This window comes from Psammomys obesus, unplaced genomic scaffold (genome assembly GCF_907164565.1).
Source record: "Psammomys obesus unplaced genomic scaffold, mPsaObe1.curated_primary_1811, whole genome shotgun sequence".
In the NCBI taxonomy this organism is placed as follows: domain Eukaryota; kingdom Metazoa; phylum Chordata; class Mammalia; order Rodentia; family Muridae; genus Psammomys; species Psammomys obesus.
Window position 1 is genome coordinate 917,861 of NW_026587382.1, and position 6,752 is coordinate 924,612.

Here is a 6,752-nt window from a genome sequence, read left to right on the forward strand (position 1 = left end):
AACATAGTGCCAGTGGTTGACTGAATGCCACCTCCAGGTATAGTACCTATTGCCTGGCCCGTGAACCCTACTCTCTGGTTACAAGACACTATCAACACAGGAAATATAAGGTCATAAAGATGCTGCTCTCATGGGAAGACAGCAACCTAAATGGGCAGAGAAGGAAGAGCAAGATAAATTATACATATTTGTACGGGATACGTCCTAGATGCAAGAGGTATTAAAAAAACTCCTCCAGCAATCTCTTAGAATTTATAAACATTTTCGACAAAGAAGTAGGGTACAAAAATCAATGTAGAACAAAGAGTAGAAGCTCTCATATTTACAAATAATGAATATGATGACAAAATGATCAGGAAACAATCCCATTCACAATAGTTTCAAAAATATCTAGGAAATATCTCAATCAAGAAAGTGAAAGACCTCTACAACCAAAAATTAGAAACATTGCAGAAAGAGATTGAAGAAGACTCTAGAAACAAGACCTCCCATACCCATGGATTGGCAGAATCTATGCCATAAATATTCCACAAAAGGACATCAACAGATTCAGGGCATTCCTTACCAAAATTCCAATGGCATTCCTCATAGAAATAGAAAGGCAATCCTAAAAGTCATATAAAACACCGCAGGCTCCAAATAGCCTAAGCAAACCTAAGTGTAAAGGCCAATGTTGGATCACTATACCCAACTCCACTACAAAGGGAAATTAGCATGGTATTGGCACAAAATAGAAACGTTGCTTGTGATGGTTTGAATGAGATGCCCTCCATACTCTTGGATGTCTGAATATGTGGTTCCTCATTATTGACACTGTTTGGGTAGTGTCTTACCCATCTAGTTGAGGTCACATCCCCTTCAACAAGGCCACCCCTTTTAATCCTTTCCAAATAATCATCAGAGGACTGAGTATGAAAATATGTGAGCCTATGGGGGCCATTTTTATTTAAACCACCACATTCCACTCCATGGCCCTTTGGGCGTGTAGCCATAAAATGCATTTAGTCCAACTTCGAAAGTCCTCATAATCTTGAGGGGACACAGCAGGTGTCCAGGCAGGGAAAGAGATGAAAATGAAAACCTGGCTAAGATTGACCTTGTCAACCTGGATCAGACTTTGGGGAGTCTAATACCAGGCGTTTCATCATCGGCATATTTAAAACACGGTACAATTTGGGAAAAGGTTTCCAGGCAACAATCATTCCAATTTCAGATGCACAATAAAGCATAAGGTGTGACCACCTTAAAACTCCTTTACAATGTACCTGTGGCCATGAGGGTGGGTTCGATAGCTAAAAGGTCTAGAATCTAACGTGGTCTCTGACCAAGATGACAGAGGTCAACAGTGTGTAAAATGCACATATAACATCTTCTCTAAAGAGAGATTCTATTAACTCTGGGAACTAAAGTCAACAATGTAGGGAGGCAGAGTCTGAGATGATCACTCTGGGGAATTTGGATGAGGTCTGTCTCTATAGCAAAAGATGGCGGAGATGTAGGGTTTCTGTTGCTGTAAACAGACACCAGGACCACGGCAACTCTTATAAAGAAAAACATTTAATTGGGGCTGGCTTACAGGTTCAGAAGATTATTTCATCATCACTGCAGGAAGCATGACAGTGCACAGGCAGAGGTGGTGCTGGAGAGGTAGCTGAGTCTTCTACACCTGGATCAGCAGGCAGCAGAGAGAGGTACTGGGCCTAGCTTGAGTGTTTGAAACCTCAAAGCCCACAAGTGATACACTTCCTCCAACAAGGCCACACCTCCTAATAGCGCCTCCCTGTGAGGCAATACGGGGGGGGGTATTTTTATCCAAACAACCACAGTCTCCTGCCACACAGAGTGAAAAGGTCACCAACCAGGTCTTTAACATCCACTCTCAAGCTTTCTAGATGGATGAAGACATTATATCTTCTCCATTGAGGAGAGGGCTCTCTGTGTTTACCATTTCTGTTTTCCCTGGTGATATGTGGGCACAAAGACCTTTGTACCCCCCAACAATCTTTTATAGCCTAAACACTGAAAGTCCAACGTCTCTTCTGAGACACAAATCAACCTCTTAACTGCAACCCCTGTAAATTTAAAATTAGAAACAAGATCAAATTCCAATGATCTGATCTATACAATGGCATAAAACATGTTACCATTTTGAAAAATGAGGAAAGGGAGCATAGTGAGAAAATACTAGACCAAAGCAAAAACAAAACTCGGCAGGGTGAACTCCAAATTCGGTGTCTTCACATCTGATGTCTAAGTGTTCTTCAGATCTCCAACTCCTTTTCATATATATTGACCTCAACACAGTTCTTTCTCTTGGGCTGGTTCCACACCCTGTTGGTAGATATTCCAAGACTCTGCCATCTCCAACAGCTCCAAGAGTCCCAGGTTTCATCTTCATAGCTTTGCACAATGATCTCTCTAGGCCTCCCATGCAGAGATGTGCCTGTTCCTTAACATCAGAGGAAGATTCTGTAGTTCCTTTTCTGTAGCCTTGATTCTAAAGCCAGAACCATATGGCCAAAACTACCCAGTTCTTCAGCTTGCTAGGGCTGGAACCTGGGCCCCTCCTTGACTTACATTTGCATAAGCTTTCTGTTGGTGATGGTTTCCTTTGATCCTGAAACCTTCTTTTAATTTCTTTTACAAACCGGAAACTTAGCTGGCAGGTCGTTGCCATTATAAGCACTTCGTTATTCCATTTTGAGTCAGGCCTTTCTTTAAACTTTTATGTCCCTGAGTACAAGACTTGGCTTCTGCATTCATCTCCTGAAAACTGTACATTTTAAATTTCTTTTTGATGTTTACTCTTTTATAAATCTGTGGGATCACTAATAACTAATATGCGGCACGGTCAATACTACTCTGTCTTGAAATCTTCTCTGCCAACAACATTGATTCAAAACTCTTCAATTTGGCCTTAGGGAGATTTTAAGTACAAGGGAAAAAAACCAGCCACATTATTTGCAAAAAAAAAAATAAATAAATAAAATAAATCCCAAGAATGGTTTCTGATCAGCTGATAATATTTTTCTCCTCTGAGACTTCTTGATCTGGGACCCCATAGACCATATCACCCTCAGCATTACTGTCTTCCATGCTTCTACTAGGATGGCCAGTAAATCCTGCTTAAGGCATTCAACTGCTTCTGAAAGACCAAAGAATTAAAAATTAGGGTTTTTTTTTTTGGGGGGGGGTTATTGAATTAAAGTTTAAAGCACAAGCCTGAAAGAAGGCTAGCCAGGTGGAGATACGTCCAGCCACCAGCAGGGAGGAACCAACCTTACTGCATTCTTTTCCTGCTCACTAGAGATACAGTTGCTAGGAAACTGGCCCAGGTGGCATGGCCAGAACTACTTAAAGAGATACTGTCTCTTGGCAACCCACCCAGATGGCCAGGCCAGATCTGTTTATGGACTTGGTGCCTAAAGTAAACCAATCATTTCAAAAGTCAATTTCCCTTACCCAATCGTGTAATGCCAAGGCTTGGAGTCCCCCCTCCCTTGTGGTTTTACCCTTTAAAATCCTTGTCCCCTTAGACCTCCCCGCCACATACCTCTCTGTTTCCACAGGGATCTTGTAACCCAGGTTCGAACTTGTATCCAATAAACCCTCATGTGTTTTGCAGCAGAGTCGATTCCTGGTGGTCTTTGGGGGTCTCACCAAAAAGATTTAATACTTCTCTAGTCCAAAGTCTCAAAGTCTTTGATATTCCTCCAAACAACAGCATGATCAGGCCTGTCACAGCAATGCCCCGTCCCTGATACCAACTTCTGTCTTAATCATTGTTCTATTGCTGTGAAGAGACACTATGACCAAGGTAACTCGTATAAAAGAAAACATTTAATTGGGGGGTTGTTTACAGTTTCAGAGAGATAGTATGTTATCATCATGGCAGAAAGCAGACAGGCATGACGCTGGAGTAGTAGCTGAGAGCATTACATCCTGATCTACACACAGCAGGCAGGCAGGGAAAGAGAGAAAAAGAATCACTAAGCCTGGCATGGGGATTTGAAGCATCAAAGCCCATCCCCAGTGACACACTTTCTCCAACAAGGCCACACCTAATCTTTTCCAAACAGTTTGTCAACTGAAGACTGAAATATTCAAACATATGAGCCTACGGGGACCATTTTCACTCCAACTATCACAGGCAGGTTTAGGAGGTGTGGCCTTACTGGAAAAACAATATTGTTAGGTCTCAAAGAAACCCAGGACAAATTTCACCCAGCACTTCTCACCCTACTCCCTACCCTAAATCTCTCCCTCCTGGGGCTGGTCTTCTGCTTCCCTTCCCTAAATAACTTAGTCATTTTGGCTTAGAGACTTCTTGGCTCTTGGCTCCTAGCTGGCTCCAGTCCTGGTCTCTTTTGGTCCATTTGCCCCTTTCCCCATGTCCTCTCCCTCTCTCTCCTCTTATGGCCTGGTTCAGTCTGCTGGCCATATTCAGGTGGACTCCTTCAGATGCTCTGGCTGCTCTCTCCCTCATATTTATATTAAGCCTTCTTTTCAACCATACCAGGGAGCAATCGTGTCCTCATTTCTCATTCAAGTATGTCACTGGCTTCAGGCTCTGAGCTTTCAAAAGCCATGTGCTCTTTCCAGCACATTTTTTCTGCCTTCTGCTTTCTGTCAAGAGATGACCTCTCAGCTATTCCTCCAGCTGCCATGTTTGCCTGTCTGCTGTCATGCTTCCTGACCATGATGATGTTAGAATATTTTCCCTCTGGAACGGAAAGCCCCAAATGTACTCTGTTATAGGTTTGTCTTAGTTATGTTGTTTCATCACAGCCATAGAAAAGTAACTAAGACATTGATCAATAGAATAGAATAGTCCCAGAAATAAAGCCACACAGATACCTGATTCTTTATGGAATCATAAAGACTCCATGGAAAAAACATTCTTTGGGAAAAAAAAAAAAGATAGCCAGTTATGCTCGCAAAAAAAGGGTATCTCTATATAAAACAAATAAAGTGGTTCTGTATCTCTCATTTTTATGAGAGTCAGTTTAAAATGGATCAGATACCTTAATGCAAGACCTTAACCTCTGAAGCTGTTAGAGAAAGACATAACAGTCACCCTTCAAGATTCAGGCTCAGAAAATAAAACCGAAAGTGTGGAAAGTGACTTCACGAACTGAGAAACTTCTCTCTCCAAAGAGACAATCAGAGGAAGTGAGAGCTTACAGGGTACAGAGAAGCCTTTGCTAGTTGTTCATAAGACAGGGTTATTAACTAGAATGGCTGAATAATTAAAAAATCAAAATCCTCCAACAAACAAAATAACATAATTAATAAGTAGCTAATGAGACACACACAGTTCTCAAAAGATAAGGCCCAAATTGTCAATAAACATATGAAAAACCACTCAATATTCTTAGCCACTGGGAGATGAAAATTTGAATAATCTCCAGATTCCATCTTTTATCAGTGAGAATGGCTATCATTAAGAAAACAAATTTTAAAATGATGTTAAGGATGAGAGGGAAAAGAACATTGATATACAGCTGGTGGAACTGTACATTAGCTCAGCCACATAAAAATTCCTCTAAAAATCAAAATTCCAAATATTAGCCCACTGTCAGAAATATAGGGTTGGTGAAGATCCTTTCCCAATCTATAGGCTGTCATTTTATTCTGACAACAGTGTCCTTTGCTTTAAAGAAACTTTTCAGTTTCATGAGGTCCCATTTATCGATTGTTGATCTTAGAGCCTGTGCTGTTAATGTTCTGTTCAGGAAGTTGTCTTCTGTGCCAATGAGCTCAAGGCTCTTCTCCACTTTTTCTTCTAACAGTTTTAGTGTGTCTGGTTTTATGTTGAGGTATTTGATCCACTTGGACTTTAGTTTTGTTCAGGGTGATAAGTATGTATCTATTTATATTTTTCTACATGTAGATATCCAAGAACTCAAGAAGTTAAACAGCAACAAATCAAGTAATTCAATTAAAAACTGGAGTACAGGACTAAACAGAGAATTCTGAAGAGAAGAATACCAAATGGCAGAGAAACCCTTAAAGAAATGCTCAACATCCTTAGTCATCAAGGAAACGCAAATCAAGATTTCACCTTACACCCATCAGAATGGCCAGGATCAAAAACTCAAGTGACAACACATGCTGGAGAAGTTGTGGAGAAAGGGAAACCCTCCTCCATTACTGGTGGGAATGTAAACTTGTACAACCACTTTGGAAATCAATCTGGCGCTTTTTCAGACAACTAGGAATAGCGTTACCTCAAGATCCAGCTGTACCACTCCTGGGCATATCTCCAAAAGATGCTCAAGATACAAGGACATTTTTTGCTCAACCATGTTTCTAGCTGCTTTATTTGTAATAGCCAGAAGCTGGAAACAACCCAGATATCCCTCAACGGAGGAATGGATACAGAAATTGTGGTATATTTACACAGTGGAATACTACTCAGCAATTAAAAACAAGGAAATCATGAAATTTGCAGGCAAATTGTGGGATCTAGAAAAGATCATCCTGAGTGAGGTATCCCAGAAGCAGAAAGACACACATGGTATATACTTACTTATAAGTGGATATTAGACATATAATATAGGATAATCATACTAAAATCTGTACACCTAAAGAAGCTAAGCAAGAAGGAGGACCTTGGGTAAGATGTTCAATCTTCATTCAGAAAGGCAAATGGGATAGACATTGGAAGAGGGTGAAAACAAGGATTGAGACAGAAGCATACCACAGAGGACCTCTGAGCCTATGGGGACCATTTTCATACCACAGAGGAC